General features: G+C 45.8%; 2 protein-coding genes across 2 annotated transcripts in view; both read right to left on the bottom strand.

Moving 5' to 3' along the window:
* PLXNB1 (plexin B1) overlaps positions 1-23,500 on the bottom strand; it is a 288,895-nt gene that overhangs the window by 264,706 nt on the left and 689 nt on the right. The gene's annotated exons all lie outside the window — the stretch shown is intronic.
* The window catches only part of CCDC51 (coiled-coil domain containing 51), a 47,594-nt gene that overhangs the window by 9,038 nt on the left and 15,056 nt on the right, over positions 1-23,500 (bottom strand). The window lies entirely within an intron of this gene.

A 23,500-nucleotide genomic window follows, 5' to 3' on the forward strand; every position in this document is an offset into this window, starting at 1 on the left:
CGTGAGGAAGCAGCCCAGGGCAGGTGCAGACCGGAGCCTGCGGGCTGATGTGTTGAGGCTCTGTGCCCCATCAGCCAGGTTGGAGAAGAGAGGTTAGTCTCCCCCACCTTAGGGCCCTGGGCTGGGGTCTGGAGAGAGGGAGGGCCCGGACCTCCCTCACCTCCTCACTCGAGGGATCGTCTGGGCAGCCGAAGAGAGAGTTGACTGGGCCCAGCTTAATGAATATCGGGAGTGACTGAGACAGAGAATGGGGTGGCGGGCATGCCCAGGGGGGTGGGCCCTGGACCCCATAACACCCAGAAAAGTAAATCTGGTCTATGGGAAGCCCTGAACCTCAGTTTCCCCTTTCCTTCCCTTCACCCCGTGAGGCTGGGGCACCAGAGGAGTGAGGTGTGTCAGTTGGGGCCACATTAGTGAGCGCTGGGGGGTTTTGGAAGAGATTTTGCTTCTAACTTGTGTGGTCCCCAACTGATTTTTTGTGGGTCAGTTACCCCCGACTCAAAAATGGTTCATCCCTCCCATAAATAAAGAAAACATTGAAACCTTTTGTGTTGGACATAATTTTACTTTATTTAAAATGAAGTTTAATAAGGTAACATAAGAAAGTTAAAATGCTTAATCTATTTCATCATTTAAATTAAACTGTCCTTACTAGCTGAAGTTGGTTCAGAAAATAAGGTTACCGACCCAGCAGGATAGTTCTCAACACCACCTCTTCCGCCCGAGGCCCCGCTCCTTCTGGGTCAACCCACAGTCACTTCCAAAATTTCTGAAGTGCCCACCCAAACTCTATTATAGTGCCCACCCAAACTCTATTATAGTGCCCACCAAATTTCTGAAGTGCCCACCCAAACTCTATTATAGTCCTAGCCTTCACAGCCTCCTCTGGCAAGGAGTTCCACAGGTTGACTACACGCTGTGTGAAGAAGAACTTTCTTTTATTAGTTTTAAACCTGCTACCCATTAATTTCATTTGGTGTCCTCTAGTTCTTCTATTTAGGGAACTAATAAATAACTTTTCTTCATCGGCCCTCTCCACACCACTCATAATTTTATATACCTCTGTCATATCCCCCCTCAGTCTCCTCTTTTCTAAACCGAGAAGTCCCAGTCTCTTTAACCTCTCCTCATATGGGACCCGTTCCAAACCCCTAATCATTTTAGTTGCCCTTTTCTGAACCCTTTCCAAGGCCAAAATATCTTTTTTGAGGTGAGGAGACCACACCTGTCCACAGTATTCAAGATGTGGGTGTACCATAGTTTTATACGGGGCAGTAAAATATTCTGGGTCTTATTTTCTATCCCTTTCTTAATAATTCCTAGCATCCTATTTGCCTTTTTGACCGCCGCTGCACACTGTGTGGAAGTTTTCAGAGAACTGTCCACGTTAACTCCAAGATCTCTTTTCTGAATTGTCGTAGTCATTAAGATATCTTATTCTCTATCCCTTTTTAAATTATTCCTAGAATAGTAATAGATATGTAGCCATGTTAGTCTGGTCTAGCTGAAACAAAGAACAGGGCTATGTAGCACTTTAAAGACTAACAAGATGGTTTATTAGATGATGAGCTTTCGTGGGCCAGACCCACTTCCTCAGATCAAATAGTGGAAGAAAATTGGCACGACCATATATACCAAAGGATACAATAAAAAAATGAACACATATGAAAAGGACAAATCAAATTTCAGAACAGAAAGGGGATGAGGGGGGAGGTAAATGTCTGTGAGCTAATGATATTAGAGATGATAATTGGAGAAGCTATCTTTGGAATGGGTAAGGTAATTAGCGTCCTTGTTAAGACCTAGGTGTACAGTGTCAAATTTAAGCATGAATGACAGTTCAGAGGATTCTCTTTCAAGACTGGTGTTAAAAGGTCTTTGAAGCAGGATGCAGGTAATCAGGTCATTGAGACAATGCCCTCTCTGGTTGAAATGGCAAGAAACTGTTTTTTCTTTGTGATCCTGTCTAATATCTGTTTTGTGTGCATTGATTCTTTGGCGAAGTGTCTGAGACGTTTGTCCAACGTACATAGCAGGCGGACTTTGTCGGCATATGATAGCATAAATTAAATTTCTGAAAGAGCAGGAATATGTGTTCTTGATCTTATAACTCAATTGGTTAGGTCCAATAATGGTATCAGCAGAGTGAATATGTGGACAAAGCTGGCAATGGGGGTTGTTGGAAGGGAAAGTTCCAGAGTTGGTGTTAGTGGGGTATGTCCTGTGGTTGTTGGTAAGACTCATCTTGAGGTGAGGTGGTTGTCTATAGGGGTATGTCTACACTACCACCCTAGTTCGAACTAGGGTGGTAATGTAGGCAACCGGAGTTGCAAATGAAGCCCGGGATTTGAATTTCCCGGGCTTCATTTGCATAAAGCCGGGCACCGCCATTTTTAAATGTCCGCTAGTGCAGACTCCGTGCCGCATGACTATATGCGGCACGGACTAGGTAGTTCGGACTAGGCTTCCTACTCCTCCACGAGGAGTAACGGTAGTTCGGACTTTGCAACTCCGGTTGCCTACATTACCACCCTAGTTTGAACTAGGGTGGTAGTGCAGACATACCCTAGGAGACTATGGGTCTGTTTCCCAGAGCCTCTCGGAGTTTAGTATCCTGTTCCAGTATAGGTTGTAGTTTATTGATAATGTGTTGGACGGATTTAAGTTGAGGACTGTAGGTGATGACAAGTGGTGTTCTATTGTTGGTTTTCTTGGGTTTGTCTTGAAGTAGATGGTTTCTGGGTATTCGTCTGGCTCTTTCAATTTGCTTTTTTATTTCTCTGGGTGGGTAGTTGAGGTTTATAAATGCTTGGTAGAGATCCTGAAGTTTCTGGTCTCTGTCAGTGGGATTTGAGCAGATGCAATTGTATTGAAGGGCTTGGCTATAGACGATGGATCGTATGGTTCAGGCCTCTTCTGGATAGGAGCTGGAGGCATGAAGGTAACTGTATGAGTCAGAGAGTGGTGTCTAATTTACCATTGGTGATTTGTACTGTGGGTCCAGGAGATGGATCTCTCATGTAGAATGATCCAGGATGAGATTGATGGTGGGGTGTAGGTTGTTAACTCAACATCCCACATGAAGATGGATTACAAGCAATTAGAAACACTATCCCAGAGGACACCACTGCCAATCTGACAGCAGACCTATGTAACTGTTCTCACCCACAATTATTTCCAGTTTGAGGACAACTTGTACCTCCAGATCAGCGGCACAGCCATGGTTACACGCATGGCCCCACAGTAGGCTAACAACTTTATGACTGACTTAGAACAACATTTCCTCAGCTCCCGTCCCCTCTTATCCCTTCTCTACTTACGCTACATCGATGACATCTTTATGATCTGGACCCATGGCCAAGAAACACTGGAGACATTCCACAGAGATTTTAACAACCTACACCCCACCATCAATCTCAGCCTGGACCATTCTACACGAGAGATCCATTACTACAGTTTCAACTAATTTGCCCGGTACTGACATTATACTTAGCAGTCTGTAATTTCCAGGGTCACCTCTAGAGCCCTTTTTAAATATTGGTATCACTTTAGCTATCTTCTAGTCATTAGGTATGGAAGCTGATTTAAAGGATAGGTTACAAACCTAAATTAACAGTTCTGCAATTTCACATTCTAGTTCTTTCAGAATTTTGGGGTAAATGCTATCTGGTCTCAATGACTTGTTACCGTTAAGTTTATCAATTTGTTCCAAAACCTCCTTCTGATTGGGCAGACAAAGCCCAACCTCCCCGCTGAAGACCTTTCAGCACCCTGGCCAGCAGCAAGAACAGTAGAGAGGTCCTCTGAGCAGGGTAGAGGGGCAGCCTTCACGACAGCCAATCAGGATGTGGCAGGCTGCTAAATAAGGAGCTGCTACGTGAGGCCTGTCTGTTCCTTCCTGGAGCTCAACCCAGGCAGACCTCTGGGCTGACTGGGGAACACCAGAACCATGGACAGCTCCGAGTGGGAGCTGGGCATCATAACTGAGCAGAGCCAGATCCTGCGGCTAAAGGCTAGCAGCCAATGACAACTTTGCAGAACCTTGAATAAGGGGAATTCAGCAACAAGGCGCTAGAGAAAGGCTGAATGAAATGGCATCCCAGGGAAGTGGCCCAGGAACGTGACTGCAATTATGGACTTTGAAACTTGGCAGGTAACTGCTACCTATAGGAACCCTGGGCCAGGACAAGGGGGGCGGGGTAAAGAAGAGGCCTGAACCCTTGCCACAGACTGGACATTGACTCGTCCGCAGACAGACGAGTAAATATTGCGAGACCCCCTTCAGCCACCAAGGGGCGCTCGCACACAGGACCAAACCTGTTACACTCCTCCAATGACAGCTGTTTGGGACAATTCCTCAGATTTATCACCTAAAAAGAATGGCTCAAGTTTGGGAATCTCCCCAATATTCTCAGCTGTGAAGACCAAAGCAAAGAATTCATGGAGCTTTTCTACAATGACTTCATCATCTCTGAGTGCTCCTTTAGCATATTGATTGTTCAAGGGCCCCACTGGTTGTTTAGCCGGCTTCCTGTTTCTGATGTACTTAAACATTTTGCTATTGCTTTTTGAGTTTTTGGCTAGCTGTTCTTCAAACTCCTTTTTGGCTTTTCTTATATTTTTACACTTAATTTGACAAAGTTTATGTTCCTTTCTATTTTCTTCACTAGGATTTGACTTTCACTTTTCAAAAGATGTCTTTTTATCTGTGTCTGTTTCTTTTACTTAGTTGTTAAGCCACGGTGGCACTTTTTTGGTTCTCTTATTGTGTTTTTTAATTTGAGGTATACATTTAAATTTTGCCTCTGTTGTGCTGTCTTCGAAAAATTTCCATGCAGCTTGCAGAGATTTTACTTTTGTCACTGTACCTTTTAATTTTTTTAACCTTCTCATTTTTGTGTTGTTCTCCTTTCTGAAATTAAATGCCACAGAGTTGGGGTGCTGAGGTATTTTCCCCCACCACAGGGGTGTTCAATTTTATTACATTATGTTCACTACTTCCAACCAGTCCAGTTATATTTACCTCTTGGACCAGATCCTGCGCTCCAAACAGCTACGGAACATTTTGCATTATTAATTTTTTCTTTGATTTCATATTAAATAAAGTCATGTACCTTTGTTAATTATCTTTGCTTACCTTTGCTTTCCAACAGCGGAGTGCTTGAAGCATCAGGAGAACTTTAACCCCAGGCTGACTTGCTGGACGCTTTCTCAGCAGGGGTAGTCATCTTTTCTTGGAAGGTGTTGAGGGGGGTTTGGACTACATGTGGGAGGCAGGGGAGGGTATGGAAAATCCCCCACACCCACAGTCCTTTCAGACCCCACAGCTGTAGCAGCAAGCAGGGGTGGGAAGGAACTACCGGGAATGATGGGGACTAATTTAGCTACAACTATTCAAGAGAGAGATCTTGGAATCATTGTGGACAGTTCTCTGAAAACATCCACTTCAGGTGCAGCAGCAGTCAAAAAAGCAAACACAATGGACAGAGAACATCTTATTGCCACTATAAAAATTCATCGTACATCCACATCTTGAATACTGCGTACAGATGTGGTTGCCTCATCTGAAAAAAGATACCTTGGCACTGGAAAAGTTTCAGAAAAGAGCAACAAAAATGAATAAGGGTTTGGAACCGGTTCCATATGAAGAGAGATTACAAAAAACTCAGACTTTTCACCTTAGAAAAGAGAAGAATGGGCAGGTGGGGAGATATGGGAGATATGAGAGATACGTTGTTCCCTCTAAGGTGTGTGCCTGCGCATGCACCAAGAATTTGCCTCCTTAGTAGAGCCGCGCAGTGGCTACTCAGCTGCCCTGGGGTGGAGCCACGTGGTAGATGGCTGCCCTGCCCCAGGAGCAGCTGTGCAGCCACCATGCGGCCCTGGCCCTTGCTTCAGCTCTTTCCCAGGGCTGGAGCTGTGGCCAGGGTGGGCAGAGTGGCAGCTTCTATCACTGTACTGAAAACAGCACCGCAGCACTGGATCCAGACCCAGCATACAGGGCAGCAACCCGCCACATGGCCACTCAGTTGCCCTGGGGCAGGCCATGTGGTGGGCAGCTGCTGGGGCTGCTCCAGAGTTGGGGGCCATGTGGCAGGAGCACTGCTCTGGCAGTTGGGGCTGCTCTGGCAGCAGGCCACATGGAAGGGCAGGTCCAGCAGCTGAGGTGTGTTGGGGGGGACGGGGATGGTGTTCCAGTGGCCAGCCCTGCTCTGGTAGCTGGGACCACGTGGTAGGGCTGTTCCAATATATGACTTGGTGCCTTTGTTCCATGGTATAAATTGGTCATAGTGGCAGCAATCTGTTATCCTGTGTGTATAGGAATGTCTCCCTCCTTTCAGGCTCATTTTCACAGAAAAACCGAGGATCATAAGAAAAAGAAGTTTGTCCTTGTACATGCTTATCTAGATGTTTAAGGTACATATTAAACAAAATAAATGTCACTTGGGTGATAAGGAGAAAGAATATTACAGGGAGGCAGAAAATGACTGATAGTTGTTCTTTCAAGGTGAAGCAGGAGTAGTCCTTCTCCCCTGTGTAATTTTAGGCAGATACCTAGACTGTCTGAGGAGTCTTTGGGTCCGGACCTGGTAGTAAGAAAACGGATGCTAGCTCTAGCCAGCTACAATCTGTAGGGAAAGTGAAAGACATTATGTATTTGAGCTTTTGAGATTTGTTTTCTGGGAACTAGAGGCTGAAAAACAATTCTGCTGAAGTCTTGGTGTAAACTATAAAGCCACCACTACCATATATGCTCTACAGCCACTGCTGTGTGGATACTGAGGATTCCAGTTCCTCTGTCTAGAAATACTCCTAGCACTTACCATATCTCAAAGGGGAGAGGTAATTTAACAACAGAATGTTTAAGTCCTTAGAAGATACAACTAAGCCCAGAAACGTCATGACAATTCTTACAAGGATTTTCAGGGCTAAAAAACGGCAAAACGGTAACATACATAGTAGCAACAGATAACAACAGGGATGTCCAAACCATGACTCGCGGAGCCCCCAAATCTTCTGCTCCCCAGAGCCCCTTCCCCCCCCCAGCCATCTGTTGCCCCGCTTTGCTCCCCACATGTCACTGCCCCACCCCCAGCACCTGACTCTCTGCAAACCGTGGGTGCTGGCAGCAGCTTCCCTCTGCCCTAGGTGAAGACTCACAGCCAGCCCAGTGAGGAGCAGTCTGGGACAGTCTCTGCCCTGCACACAGGATGCCCTGGTATCAGTGCTCCCTGGTGAGGGATGGCATGTCTCACCTTCTCCCCACTAGGTGGGAGAGGAGGGTAACTACCTGGGAGCAGGGCTCAGGGAGACTCTCTTGAGGCACAGCACCACTGGTGGGTGGCACACATCAGAACAAGCGCACATGACCTCACTGTTGGCGCACAAAACAAAACTCACTCTGCTCATGGATGGAAAATCTTAGAGGGAACACTGGACAGAGGTCTATAAAATCATGACAGGTATGGAAAAGTGAATAAGGAAAAATTATTTACTGGTTCCCATTACATAAGAACTAGGAGTCACCAAATGAAATTAATATGTAGCAGGTTTAAAACAAACAAAAGGAAGTTTTTCTTCATGTAGCGCAGTCAACCTGTGGAACTCCTTACCAGAGGATGTTATGAAGATCAGGACTTTAACAGGGTTCAAAAAAGAACTAAATAAATTCATGGAGGATAGGTCCATCAATGGCTATTAGCCAGAACATCCCTAGCCTCTGTTTGTCAGAGGCTGGAAATGGATGACAGGAGGGGGATCACTTAATGATTAGCTGTTCTGTTCATTTCCTCTGGGGCAGCTGGCATTGGTCACTATGGGCAGACAGGACACTGGGCTAGATGGATCTTTGTTCTGACCCAGTCTGGCCGTTCTTATGTTCTAGGAGTTCTTGAATCAACAGACTTTCAGATGGACTGACAGACAGATGAATATTTCTAAAATATAGTAAGAAGTTGATTAGAAAAATGAACTTTTGATCAAACTGCAGAGTTCCTGGGTTTTATCTCATCTTTTGAAGGAATTAAGACTAATCTGTGCAATTGGCTTGTGCCTCAAAATATACATGACCTGCAATACTCTTTTTAGACTTTTCCAACTTTTATTGTCAGTTCATCCCAAACATCTCAAAGCAAATCATACCTCTCACAATCCTACTCCACACAAATATTTTGTTCCATTGGCCCCATGATGGCCAAACTGCTTTCAAACAATTAAAGCGAGCTTTTACTATGGCTTCTATATCGGTTCATCCAGATGCCATGCAGGCATTTACTGTAGAAGCAGACACCTCCAATTTGGTGATTGATACAATACCCTCAAAAATTAGGGTCCAATTAGATTTTACATGCCTGTGCATACTGCTACCAGAAACTCAACCATGTAGAGAACCACCATGAAATTCTGGACAAGGAACTTCTAGTAATTAAAAAAAGTCTTCAAGGAATGGCATCATCCCCTTGAGGGAGCCAGTACCCGATAAAGGTTTTTAACAATCAAAAATGTAAAGCATCTATGCAAGACTAAAGTATTGAATCAGTGGCTATGTCTACATTCCTCACATCAATTGTCAAACACAGAGTAAACCAAAACTTGGGGCAGGGCGTATGTTGCTGCACTAACTACCATCGGGATGAATGGTCCTCACTTTATAGGACACAGAATTCACATACAACAAAGCAGAATATGTCTCCCTAGGTGAGAGCCACTTCTTTGCAAAGTACAGGTTCCACCCAAAGTTACCTGTACCTCCTCCAATCCAGCAACATCAGATCCATTAGACCCCAGAAGAGACAGAAGAACTATCCTGAACAAGCACAACTATGAAGGGCATGCAGACCAGCACTGTTGATCAAGCCCCCCTTTTTCAGCAGGGGATAAGATACAGCTCTCAACAAATCATTTTTGTACAGAAAGACCTTCCAGTAAACTAGATCTCCTGATACTGGGTCTCTATCAAGTTAGACAACAGATCACTTCAGTCATCTTTGCGCTCCGCCTGCCTGAACCCTCCGGATTTATTTGCTTCGCCACGTTTCAGTGATAAAACTATATACAGCAAGCCTCTTCTCTCAGCAAGAGCAACCACGTCCTCTGCTGGTATGCGTGCAAGGCCATGAAGAGTACAGCAATTAAATCTAGATTCCAAGTTTAAGTGGAATAAACTCTGGTACCCACTCAACTAGGAACAGTACAGCCCAAAGGAAAATACATGGGAAATGGCAGAGAAAACATCACGCCTCTACTCAAGACTGTCATGGCTCCTTCCCCACTCTGGCATGATAAATGCAGAAGTGGGGGCCAGCAAGTGTACCCCAAAGCCTTATCTACCAGGCTTTGGTATAAAACTTCCCCCAAGATCTTAAAAACCTAGATCTTGGGAATAAAACTTCCGCTGCCACCACCCAAATGTTGCTAAAGAAACCAGGGGAAAGATCATTTGGGAAATCTTCCCCCTAAAACAAAAATCAGGGCACACCATTAACCACTGCCAGGTTAATAAAAGAAAAGAAAAAACTTTTATTATTACAACAATATTCTGGTTGCAAGTATAATGACTAGAGAGGAAGGTAACAAAATATACTCATGGAGAAACTCCATGGGCCTAGAACTTAGTTACAAAGAAAAGCCAAAACATCTTTTAAGCAGTGCCAGATCTCAGATCCCATACCCAATCCATAACACAATAAAACCTAACGAAACTACCTAAACTTTACCCTACTTAACAGAAAATGAAGAATGATGTCTTGGAGAGAGAGAGAGACATGCTTGTCCCTCTCTGAAGCTGCAGAGAGCTCTCAGAGAGACAAAAGGGAGAAAAGAAAAAAACCCAAATTCCTTTGTCCCAGTTTGAAAAGTCCCACCTACATTCCTATTGGTCACTCCACCTGGCTAGGTGTAGTTAACCCCTTAATCCCCAGGCTGCTGGCTAACCCTCATAATCATGACAAAGACGTTTTACAAAAGCCACAAAGAAACCTGGTTCCACAGCTCCTAGGGGTGAGGGTACTGCCATTCCCCCACAGGTCTTGAAATTGTGTCTGCAGGGCTCCCAAGTTCACGGTCAGCTCCTTGCTTCCACCCAGTAGCTCACTACTGACTGACTGACCTAAGAGACCATGAAACCTGGAGCTACATCAGGGAGGCTCCAATGGGCACTGACTGGAGAAACACCATGACCTGTGTAAAAGACAGGCACAAGAAATGGCCAGCACAACTGGGTGCTACATGTCTGCTACATTTGACCATACCTTCTCTCCTAACTCATGAGGCCTGTTTCCCTGGCTTACTCCTTGTTCCTGCTTTCCTAATCTGTTCTTGATCCTTGCATCTGGTCTCCAGCTCTCGCTCCAACCTATGTCTTATTCCCCAACTCTGATGCTGTCTCTGACCCTGGTTCCTATCTTTGATAGGATAATCATCACCAACTTGAAGCAAAATGCAGGACAATGTAGCACTTTAAAGACTAACAAGATGGTTTATTAGATGATGAGCTTTCGTGGGCCAGACCCACTTCCTCAGATCAAATAGTGGAAGAAAATAGTCACAACCATATATACCAAAGGATACAATTAAAAAAAAATGAACACATATGAAAAGGACAAATCACATTTCAGAACAGGAGGGGGATGCGGGGGGAGGGGGAGGAAGGAAGGTAAGTGTCTGTGAATTGACAATATTAGAGGTGGGGAGAGTGGAATGTTTGTGAGTTAATGGTATTAGAGGTGATAATTGGGAAAGCTATCTTGATAATGTGTAAGATAGTTCAAGTGTTTGTTCAATCCTCTTTGGAGAGTGTCGAATTTTAACATGAATGACAGTTCAGAGGATTCCCTTTCAAGTGCAGATGTAAAAGGTCTTTGTAGCAGAATGCAGGTGGTTAAGTCATTGAGAGAGTGTCCTTTCTGGTTAAAATGGCAAGAAACTGTTTTTTCTTTGTGATCTTGTCTGATATCTGTTTTGTGGGCATTAATCCTTTGGCGAAGTGTCTGAGATGTTTGTCCAATGTACATAGCAGACGGACACTTACAGCACATGATAGCATAGATTATATTTCTGGATGCGCAGGAATATGTGCTCTTGATCTTATAACTCACTTGGTTAGGTCCAATAATGGTATCAGCAGAATAAATATGTGGACAAAGCTGGCAACGGGGTTTGTTGCAAGGGAAGGTACCAGGGTTGGTATTAGTGTGGTATGACCTGTGGTGGTTGGTAAGAATCATCTTGAGGTTAGGTGGTTGTCTATAGGAGACCATGGGTCTGTCTCCCAGAGCCTCTTGGAGTATGGTATCCTGTTCCAGTATAGGCTGTAGTTTATTGATAATGTGTTGGACAGGTTTAAGTTCGGGGTTGTAGGTGATGACAAGTGGAGTTCTATTGTTGGTTTTCTTGGGTCTGTCTTGAAGTAGATGGTTTCTAGGTATTCGTCTGGCTCTTTCAATTTGCTTTTTTATTTCTCCGGGTGGGTAGTTGAGGTTTATAAATGCTTGGTAGAGATCCTGAAGCTTCTGGTCTCTGTCAGTGGGATTAGAGCAGATGCGGTTGTATCGAAGAGCTTGGCTATAGACGATGGATCGTGTGGTGTGTTTTGGATGTGAGCTGGAAGCATGTAGGTAACTGTATGAGTCGGTGGGTTTTCTGTAGAGAGTGGTGTCTAATTTTCCATTGTTGATTTGTACTGTGGTGTCCAGGAAGTGGATTTCTCATGTAGAATGGTCCAGGCTGAGGTTGATGGTGGGGTGTAGGTTGTTGAAATCTCTGTGAAATATCTCCAGTGTTTCTTGGCCATGCGTCCAGATCATAAAGATGTCATCGATGTACCGTAGGTAGAGAAGGGGTGAAAGGGGACGGGAGTTGAGGAAACGTTGTTCTAGGTCAGCCATAAAGATGTTAGCATGCTGTGGGGCCATGCGTGTACCCATGGCTGTGCCGCTGATCTGGAGGTATAAGTTGTTCTCAAACTGGAAATAATTGTGGGTGAAAACAAAGTTACATAGGTCTGCTATCAGGTTGGCAGTAGTGTCCTATGGGATAGAGTTTCTAATTGCTTGTAATCCGTCTTCATGTGGGATGTTGGTATATAGAGCTTCTACATCCATGGTGGCAAGGATGGTGTTATTGGGGAGGTTATCGATGTTTTGTAGTTTCCTTAGGAAGTCAGTAGTGTCTCGGAGACAGCTGGGGGTATTGGTTGCGAAGGGTTTGAGAAGAGAGTCTACATAGCTGGATAGACCAGTAGTGAGCGTGCCAATACCAGAGATGATGGGACATCCGGGGTGCCCAGGTTTATGGATCTTGGGAAGTAGATAGAACAATCCTGGTCGGGGGTCAGAAGGTGTTTCTGTGTGGATTTGTTCCTGAGCAGCTGTGGGGAGGCTTTTAAGGAGACAGTGTAGTTTCTTTTGGTATTCCAAGGTGGGATCAGAGGGGAGAGGTTTGTAAAATGTGGTATTCGAGAGTTGTCTGGTTGCCTCCTGGTTATAGTCGGCCTTATTCATAATGACCACAGCACCCCCTTTGTCAGCTGGTTTGATTATAATGTCCAGGTTGTTTTTGAGACTCTGGATGGCATGGTGTTCAGCGCGGCTAAGATTGTGTGTCGCTTGTTGTTGTTTGCGAATAATGTTAGTCTGTGCGTTGTTGCGGAAGCTGTGTATATAGAAATCCAGATTGTAATTCCGACCGTCAGGGGGAGTCCATATAGAATTATTTTTCCTTTGGTGTTGATAGGGGGGATCTGGTAGGTCAGACTGGTGTTCATTGGTGGTTTGGAAATATTCTCGGAGGCAGAGGCGGCGAAAGAAAGCCTCAAGGTCACCACAAAATTGTATCCAGTTTGTGGGGGACGTGGGGCAGAAAGAGAGACCCCGGGACAAGACAGACTCTTCTGCTGGATTGAGTTTGTAGCTGGAGGGGTTAACAATATTATCCGGTGGGTTGAGGCAGTTGCTGTTGTAGCCAGTGGTATGGAGCAGGTTAGAAAATTTATTGTCTTGTCTTTGTTGTAGAGAATAGAAGTGTGTGTAGTAGATTTCTTGTCTGGTGGAACAAAAGTCTTGCAAGGTGTCAGTTGGTGTGGATGTTACAAGAAACATCCAGAAAGCTTGTGCAGACAACTGTGTGTGTGAAAAGAGGACATTCTCCTACAAATACTAAGGTACTCTGCTGCAGCCATGGAGCTAATCTGTACTATAAAAGGACTCTTTCACCATGACAGCCCTCTCATTTTAAAATAATCTACAGGAGTGTAGGCAACACATAAGTTCCATTCTTGTGATGAACAGAAGACAGGCCTACCTGCACTCAATGCAGGATTAGGGTCTCCTTGTGCACTTTACGTAATGAAATTATCCAGAGTTCGCTCCACACTTCTGACTGAGGAACTGCATGCTGGTAATTAAGGCAGCGGAGTGTGTGAGAGCACCCTTGTGCATTTGCATATAGAGGATTACAGAATAAGAGCCTTAATCATCTACCTGTACATCCCCAGTCAGCCTTCTTTAGCTCAAGGTGAGGGAGCCACTTCTATGCACGCCTTAGCAGCTCCACAGAGATGAAGACAAAGATTGCTCAGTTCAATGAAAACTATTCCCTTGCTAAATTTCACTTTAAACACCCCAGCTGTTCTGGCTGTATGTACAGCTACTTCAAAAAAAAGTCACTCAGATTTTTGTTGTAATCAAAAAAAGAATTTTTTTCCCTTAAATAAAAACTAAAACCACCAATCAGAATATGAACCAAGCCAAACCAAACCAAACGTAACCTAACAAATAGCACCTTAAGGAGGAAAGAAGACAAAGTATTCTAACCCAAAATGTGAAAGTTGTAAACCCGTTCGTTATTCCTTTGCAGTTACATACTACTGTACACACAGTGACCCCTGCTGTGGGGAAAAGGGAATACCAGTCTTCCCGAATCTCCTGCTGAAGAGATTGACAGCAAGAGGGAATCCCCTAGGAAAGAGTAATGAAGCCAGCTCATAAGCATTCTTCCCAATAGCCTATTATGGGGAACCTGCTGTGGGCCAGCAGAGGCTATGGCTAGTGTACTCTATTCTCCAGCTATGCTTAGCTGAAGGGTCACTTAGAAACCATTACCAGCTAGCACAAACAAGAATGGCACGTAGCTGCTCTCACTTGCACCAGGGACAGGGCAAGAATCAGCAAACTACAATTAGCTCCCTCATAGCATCTCTTCTCTGCTGCACTCAGCCTATGTTGAGTGCAGCACCGAATTTACCTACTTCACAGATCTCTCTTACCTGTCTATCCCACCCCCCAGCACTCTTGCTCAAATCAAATACAGAACATAAGAACATAGAACGTAAGAACGGCCAGACTGGGTCAGACCAAAGGCCCATCTAGCCCAGTATCTTGTCTGCCTACAGTGGTCAATGCCAGATGCCCCAGAGGGAGTGGACAGAACAGGGAATCAAGTAATCCCCCCTTATCACCCATTCCCAGCCTCTGACAAAGGCTAAGGACACCATCCCTGCCCATCCTATGGATGTAATAGTGTAGTCGATTAATCGAAAAGCAAAACCTTATAAGTTAATGTTATAGACTACACGCATTGGTTAATCTGTATCGATGGACCTAACCTCCATGAATTTATCTACCTCTTCCTTGAACCCTGGTACATCCTGGTCTTCACAACCTCCTCTAGCAAAGAGTTCCACAGGCCAACCATGCGCTGTGTGAAGAAAAACTTCTTTTTGTTTGGTTTAAACCTGCTGCCTATTAATTTCATTTGGTAACTCCTAGTTCTTATCTTATGCGAACAACTAAATAACTTTTCCATATTCGCTTTTTCCACACCAGTCATGATTTTATAGACCTCTATCATATCCCCCCTTAGCCTCCCTCTTTTCCAAGCTGAAAAATCCTAGTCTTTTTAATTGGTCTTTATATGGGACCCATTCCAAACTCCTAATTATTTTTGTTGCCCTTTTCTGAACCTTTTCCTATGCCAAGGTATCTTTTTCTGAGATGAGGCGATCACATCTATACACAGTATTCAAGATGTGGGCATACTACGGTTTCATATAAAGGCAGTAAGATATTCTCTGTCTTATTCTCTATTCCTTTTTAATAATTCCTAACATTCTGTTTGCTTTTTTGACTGCTGTGGCACACTGAGTGGATGTTTTCAATGAATTATCCACAATGACTCCAAGATCTCTCCTGCTTCTGATGTACTTAAACATTTTGCTATTACTTTTTTAGTTTTTGGCTAGCTATTCTTCAAATTCCTTTTTGGTGTTTCTTATTATATTTTTACACTTAATTTGACAGTTTGTTATCATCTACTATTTTCCTCATGAGGATTTAACTTCCACTTTTTAAATGATGCCTTTTTATCTCTGTCATAATCAGCAGTGCTGACCAGCACCTGGCGACTAAAGGGTTAACTCTGTACCTAGCGAGGTATCGGGTAGTCAGCCAATAACAACGCAGGTAGGAATTTCAAACTGGAAAAGAGGGGTCTTTCTCTCTGTTCTTTGAGAGGCAGAGTAGTTTCTTCCAAATACTGAAGGAGATGGGAGTAACTTCTCTCTCCAAGAACAGACTTCTTACAAGGTGTAAGTAGGGGAAAGTGTAGGTAGTCCATCAGGATTTGTTGTTTTCCTTGTTTGCGGATGTGGAAATAATGTCTGAGATTTTTAAGTGTTTTTTTTTCCTTTTGTAGCTAAGGTTTTTAGCCCAGGGACTTTCCCTGAGTATCTATATCAATTTGGTGGCTCTTTCCATCTAGCCGCTTAAATATACTTGCAACTGTAGTTTTGTTTTGTTATTAAAGGATTGTTTTATCATCTAATTAATCGGGATTGGTTGATTGTTGTGTCCTTAGGACTCAGCGCCTAGTTACAAGGGCAGAGTCCATTGTTGTCTGTGAATTCCCTCTGTTTTTCCCAACTCCAAGTAAAATGGAGATTGGGGTAGGAGGAGAGTTTTACCTTAGGGAGGAGATTTTCTAAGTGATCTTTGGAATTACTTGGGTGGTGGCAGTGAATTCCCCAAAATTTGGGTATTAGGATTGTGGGGGGAAGTTTTTGTACCAGAGCCTGAAGCGGCAAGGTTTTGGAGTGCTCTTGCAAGCCCCCACTTCTACATTTGCCGTGCCATAGTGGGGAACAGCCTTGACAATCTCTCACTGTTTCTTTTACTTGCTTGCAAAGCCACAGTGGCACTTTTTTGGTGTTCTCTGTTTTTTGATTTGGGGTATACATTTAAGTTGGGCCTCTACTATGGTGTCTTTGAAAAGTTTCCATGCAGCTTGCAGGGATTTTACTTTTGTCACTGTACTTTTTCATTTCTCTTTAACTAACTTCCTCATTTTTGTGTAGTTCCCCTTTCTGATATTAAATGCCACAGTGTTGGGCTGCTGAGGTGATTTTCCCACCACAGGGATATTCAATTTTATTACATTATGGTCACAATTTCCAAGCGGTCCAGTTATATTTACCTCTTGGACCAGATCCTGCGCTCCACTTTAGGACTAAATCAAGAATAGTGTCTCCGCTTGTGGGTTCCAGAACCAGCTGCTCCAAGCAGCAGTCATTTAAGGTATCAAGAAATTTTATCTCTGCATCCCGTCCTGAGGTGACATGTACCCAGTCACTGTGCGAATAGTTGAAATCCCCCACTATTATTAAGTGGGGTTTTTTTAATAGGCTTTGTTTACACTTTCCTCAGTAAAGCACTGCACCACAAAGCTTTCCAGTGCTTTAGGAAAATCATCTCCACAAGGGGCATAGGTCAAATCACTGGGAACCTGTAAACACTGACAAGTTACTACACTGAAACTTGCTGTGCTCAGGGCAGGGTGTTTGTGTTCCCACACTCAACAGAGTAACTTCTCAGTACAGACAAGGCTAAAGTATTCATTTTACTGGCACTAACTGGCTGATTGAAGAGATATATAGTAAACAGCTAATCTCAAAATGATTAATTGTTAGACCATTAAGACTGTTTATGTGAATGCATTCCCTGGATGAGCTCTGAGGAGGAAATGTGTATAGTGAGAAGGGTGGGATCTAGGGATGCAAAAACCCCTTTAATCAGTTAACTGGTTAAACGTATTGTTTGATTGGTTAACCACTTAAACAGGGTGGGTGGTGAGGCCACTCCAGCCTGGCTGGGCTGGAGCACCCCTCCCCACCCCGGCATCCGCTGTGGCGGGGGGCTGCTCTGGAGCACCTCCCTGCCCACAGCGGGCCCTGCCAGGCTGGAGCAGCCTCTTACCCACAGGGGGCAGCTGACTGCTGTAGACTCTGATGGTTAACCGTAACCAGTAAGCATCACCTGACTGGTTAACCATTCATATCCCTAATGGGTTCAGTACTGCAGCAGCATCCAATGTGATGGCACATGCCATGTACACAGGAAACAGAGACTTTAAACAATACAATACTTAGCAAGCCCTTTGGCCCTAAAGAATCAGCTTAGAAATCATGAGACTGGTTCTGTTACCAACTGCTGGTGAAATCTTGCATGAGTCGCTCTCTCAGAGCCTCTGCTTCACTATGTGGACAACAGGGTAACAACTGTGCCTTAGCTCTGACTTAGCCAGTGGTGACAGCGTAACCCCAAGTCATGCAAGCAAATACAGAGGACCCTGTTTTTTTCAGGGTCTCATAACACAATAACCTTACCCACAAGATACAGTCCTACCCTTAATTTGCTCTCTTGTCTTATTGAACCCTGAGGCTAGAAGTAATAGAAGTCCTCATATCAGCCTCATCTACTGGCATTCTGATCCAAGTAGGAGTGCCACTTGTTTTTGAATCATCATGGCTTTTAATAAAATTAAGGAGTTCTGCAATCACAGAATCATAGAAACAAAGAGCTGGCAGAGGCCTCGGGAGATCACCAAGTCCCACCCCCTACCCAAAGTAGGACCAATCCCAACTAAATCAACCCAGCCAGGGCTTTGTCAAGCAGAGACTTAAAAATCTCTAGGGATGGAGATTCCACCACTTCCCTAAGGAACCTATTCCAGTACTTCACCACCCTCCTAGTGAAATAGTTTTTTCTAAATATACAACTGTGACGGGGTGGAGCAACCCCGCCACTCGAGCGAGGCAGACGGGGCCGCCGCGGAGCCGGCAATCAGCGCGGCAGGCCCGAGCGGGGGCGGAGGGACACGTCATCACGCGGCGCCGAGGCGCGCCGGTGATGACGTCGGGAGAGCGACGCCAGGGACGGCAAGGGGAGGGGGGATAAAAGGAGCCGGGGAGGCCAGGGGAAGGGGTGTGGAACCGGCGGGACGGGCGGAACCGGCGGGGCCAGCGGACCCGACTGGGCCAGGAGGACCGGAGCCAGCGCCGACTGGGCAGGAGCCAGCGGCGGCGGGGCAGGAGCCAGCGGCGGCGGGGGTGAGACCTGCGGCAGCCGAGCCAGCCGGAGGAGGGGCCCAAGCGAGGGAGGAACGAGCCACGGGAGCCAGGCAAGGAGGCAGCCAAGGCAGCGGGGAGCCCGCAGAGACAAGCGGGTACCCAAAGCAGTGAGGGTCGGCGGAGTGGAGCAAGACCCAGGGCGGGCTGTGTAACCCGAGAGCAGGGGCGTTTTGGGGTACCGGCCCCCCCTGCTACCACTGAGAGGGCACCTCTCAGTGTCAGGGCCCTGGGTCGGGGTCCGGAGAGAGGGCGGGCCCGGACCCCCCACTCCGCCCGGTGACCCAGAGTCAAGGGGTATCCTGAGCGCGGCCTAGGGGCCAACAGGAGAGGCGGCGGCCCGGACGGGCGGCCTCTTGACAACAACCTAGACCTCCCCCACTGTAATTTGAGACCACTGCTCCTTGTTCTGCCATCCGTCACTACTGTGAACAGCCTTTCTGCGTCCTCTTTGGAACCTCTCTTCAGGAAGTTGAAGGCTGCTCTCAAATCCCCCCTCACTCTTCTCTTCTGCAGACTAAACAAACCCAAATCCCTCAGTCACTCTTCATAGGTCATGTGTTCCAGCCCCCTTATCATTTTGGTCACCCTCCACTGGACCCTCTCCAATACTCCAGATGTGGCCTCACCAGAGCCGAATAAAGGGGAATAATCACTTCTCTGGATCTGCTGGCAATGCTCCTCTTAATGCAACCTAATATGTCATTAGCCTTCTTGGCAACAAGGGCACACAGTTGACTCTTACCCAGCTTCTCATCCACTGTAATCTGCAGGTCCTTTTCTGCAGAACTGCTACTTAGCCATTCGGTCCTCAACCTGTAACAATGTTTGGGATTCTTCCGTCTCAAGTGCAGGACTCTACACTTGTCCTTGTTGAACCTCATTAGATTTCTTGAGGCCCAATCCTCTAATCTGTCCAGGTCACTCTGGACCCTCTTCATGCCCTCCAGGGTATCTACTTCTCCCCCTAGCTTAGTGTCAACTGCGAACTTGCTGAGGGTGCAAACCATCACCTTATCCAGGTCATTAATAAAGATGTTGAACAAAACCGGTTCTAGAACAGATCCTTGGGGCATTCCTCTAGAAACCGACTGCCAACCTGACATTGAGCCGTTGATCACTACCAGTTGGGCCCAACAGTCTATCCAGCTTTCTATCCATCTATATTCCCTTAACTTGCTGGCAAGAATATTGTACAAGACCGTATCAAAAGCTTTGCTAAAGTCAAGGTATATCACATCCACTAACTTTCCCAGATCCACAGAGCCAGTTATCTCACCACAGAAGCTAATCAGATTGGTCAGGCATGACTTGCCCTTCATGAATCCATGTTGACTATTCTTAATCACTTTCCCCTCTTCCAAGTGTTTCAAAATGGATTCCTTGAGGATCCCCTCCATGATTTTTCCAGGGACTGATGTAAGGCTGACTGGTCTGTACTTCCCTGGATTGTCCGTCTTCCCTTATTTAAAGATGGGCACTACATTTGCCTTTTTCCAGTCATCCGGGATCTCCTCCCAATCTCCACGAGTTTTCAAAGATAATGGCCAAAGGGTCTGCAATGACATTTGCCAACTCCCTCAGTACCCTTGGATGCATTAAATCCAGGCCCATCGATTTGTGTATGTTTAGCTTCTCTAAATAGTTCCTAACTTATTCTTTCCCCACCAAGGGCTGTCTACCTCCTTCCCATGCTGCGTTGCCTAGTGCATTTGTCTGGGAGCTGACCTTGTCCGTGAAGACAGAGGCAAAGAAAGAATGGAGTACTTCAGCTTTACCTGCATTTCAGTCACTAGGTTACCTCCCTCATCCAATAATGGCCCCACACCCGATCACCCTCTTATTGCTAACATGCCTGTAGAAACCTTTCTTGTTATCCTTCACATCCCTTGCTAGCTGCAATTCCAATTGCGTTTTTGCCTTCCTGATAACTCCCCTGCATTCTTGAGCAATATATTTATACTCCTCCCTAGTCATCTGTTGAAGTGTCCACTTCTTGTAAGCTTCCTTTTTGTGTTTAAGCTCACCAAGGATGTCCGCACTAAGTCACTCTTATGATCGCTGCTTCCCACCTCCCTCTACTTCCCCTAATACAGTGAACCCTCGTTTATCGCGGTAGATAGGTTCCAAACCCGACCGCGATAGTTGAAAATCCGCGAAGTAGGGACATGTATATTTAACATGTATACAGCGAGCCCTCGCTACTTCGCGGTTCGACCATCGCGGATTCACGTATATACATAATGTAATGAAAAAAGTCCGCGAAGTCGTGAATCCGCGATGGTCGAACCGCGAAGTAGCGAGGGCTCACTGTAGTTCCTCTCTGTCTGTGAGCAGCAGGTCAAGATGCGCATGGCCCCTGGTCAGTTCCTTCAGCACTTGTACCAAGAAGTTATCCCCAACATTCTCCAAAAACTTCCTGGATTGTCTGTGTACTGCTGTATTGGTCTTCCAACAGATGTCAGGGTGATTAAAGTCCCCCATGAGAACTAGGGCCTACGATCTGGAAGCTTCTCTCAGTTGTCGAAAGAAAGCCTCGTCTACCTCATCCACCTGATCCGGTGGTCTATAGCAGACACCAACCACAACATCACCCCTGTTGCTTCCACCTCTAAACTTAACCCATAGACTCTCAACAGGCTTTTCTCCCTCTAAATACTGGAGCTCCGAGCAATCATACTGCTCTCTTACATACAATGCAACTCCTCCTCCTTTTCTCCCCTGTCTGTTCTTCCTGAACAGTTTATACCCTTCCATGACATGCTCCAGTCATGTGAGTCATCCCACCAACTCTCCGTTATTCCAGTAAAATCATAGTTCTTTGACTGGGCCAGCGCTTCTAATTCTTCCTGTTTGTTTCCCAGGCTTCTTGGATTTGTGTAGAAACACCTTAGATAGCCAGCTGATTGCCCTACTTCCTCCATTCGAGTTGGGGTCCTCCTTTGTTGCTTGTTCCTCCTTGTGTTTCTTCCCGGTATCCGACTTCCTCACTTACCTCAGGGCTTTGGTCTCCGTCCCCAATGAACCTAGTTTAAAGCCCTCCTCACTAGGTTTGCAAGCCTGCCTGCGAAGATGCTCTTTCCTCTCTTGGTTAGGTGGATCCCATCTCTTCCTAACAATCCTTGTGCCCGGAACAGAGTCCCATGGTCAAAGAAACCAAAGCCCTCTCTCCGACACCACCTGCACAACCATGCATTTACTTCCTCAATTCACTTCCCTACCCGGACCTTTTCTTTCAACCGGAAGGATGGATAAGAATACCACTTGTGCTTCAAATTCCTTGATCCTTCTTCCCAGCTCTACATAATCTGCTGTCACCTGCTCAAGGTCATTCTTGGCCACATCGTTAGTTCCTACATGGAGAAGCAGGAAGGGGTAGCAAGCCGAAGATTTAATCACTTTCAGATGACTCTCAGTCATATCCTGAATGCGAGCTCCTGGTAAGCAGCACACTTCTCGAGATTGCAGGTCTGGACAGCAGATGGATGACTCAGTCCCGCTTAGGAGGGAGTCCCTGACCTTCACCACCCGTCTTCTTATTTTGGGGGGGGTGGTCGTGGAACTCCCATTCCTAGGACTACACATCCCATTGTCACGTTACTGGATTTTGAGGGGAGCAGCCAGATCACTGCTATGCCCGGGGGAGGGAGGAGGGTTTTTCCCCAAAATTGATACAAAGGGGGCCATGTAAGGTGTCAAACGAAAGCTTTCCTTTTACTGGTTCTGTATATGCTATCCATATACTTATATAGTATCTGGGTGTGGAATTATGAATGTGTATTCTTTGTCAATACTGGAAACTTCTCTGTTTGAGGCTGAGCAATAGGCAAGGAATGCTCAGCCTATAGACATGCTAATGAGCAAAGCTCCTGGAAACAATGGACCTCTGAAGGCCAAAGACACACCTGGCCACTGGCCAAGTGACTCCCTCCAGCTTGGAAGAAGTCGGGGGGGGGAGAGATATAAATATGCCATGTGGCCGACTCCATCTTGGTCTTCAGCTCAGCTCTTGATCCTAGAGGCAGCCTTGCAAGGAACCACGAGCCGGAAAGAACTGTGGACCCATCCCGACATAGGATGTACACCAAAGACTTTTAAGCCAGTAGTTATAACATCTCTGCTACAAGCCCGCATCGAGAACTGGGAGATTCAATGTATGTAATGTATAATACTTTAACAACCTTACTCTCGTGCTTTTCTTTCTTTTAGTAATAAACTTTTAGATTTTAGATTCTAAAGGATTGGCTCAGCATGATTTGTGGGTAAGATCCAGAGTGTAAACTGATAGGGACCTGTGGCTAGTTTCTTGGGACCAGACAGAACTCGTTTGGGGAAGGTGAGATTGGGTTCTAAAACCACACACCTGTGTGTTAGGCCCGGGGCTGTTTGGGGCACGGAGAGAGCTGGGGTGTCAGAGGGGTTTGCTTGTGAGGCTTCTGGCTAGCCAGGCTTGCAGCTGAAGCGCTCTGTGGGACTGGTTTGTGACCTCTTTGGGAAGTTCTCCAATCTGGGGCTGTATGTAGCCCCTAGTTTGAGCAATTCGCCCTGAGCAGACGCCCTCAGCTGTGCCCAGACCCGGCCCGGTCTGTCACACCCATGCCTTCCGGTAGATGGTGCTCCCTTCTGACTTCTTCCCTGAGAGGTCCCTGACAAAGTGTTCTCCACCGCAGTGCCTGTGGAGAGAGCCTGAAAGCGGTTACTTACCGCTACAAGAATGGGGGATACCTGAGTTGGCCTTCTTCTTCTAAAGGCTACATGCTGCCAATTTTCTTCCTTGTCCTGTACTGCCCTGGCTGGCTGGCTCTTCAGCCTGCTGTGCCTGCAGGATTAAACTCTGCCTTCTATCGAGGAAGTCTTCATCCTCTCTGATGGAACACAGAGTTGATACTTGGACCTCAAATCCTCTAATTTTTGCTTCCAAAATGGTGACCAGCTTGCACTTAGTGCACATGAAATCTCTTCTATCTTCCGGGAGGAAGACAAACATAGCACACACTGTGCAGGTAACAACAGCTGATCTATCACTATCCATACCTGCTTCTGCGAAATTCCTCAGTTGTTGTTAAATGCCTCCTTGAAGGGCAAGAGTGTAGTGAAAAGATT

The sequence above is a fragment of the Pelodiscus sinensis genome, unplaced genomic scaffold (assembly GCF_049634645.1).
Source record: "Pelodiscus sinensis isolate JC-2024 unplaced genomic scaffold, ASM4963464v1 ctg69, whole genome shotgun sequence".
NCBI lineage: Eukaryota > Metazoa > Chordata > Testudines > Trionychidae > Pelodiscus > Pelodiscus sinensis.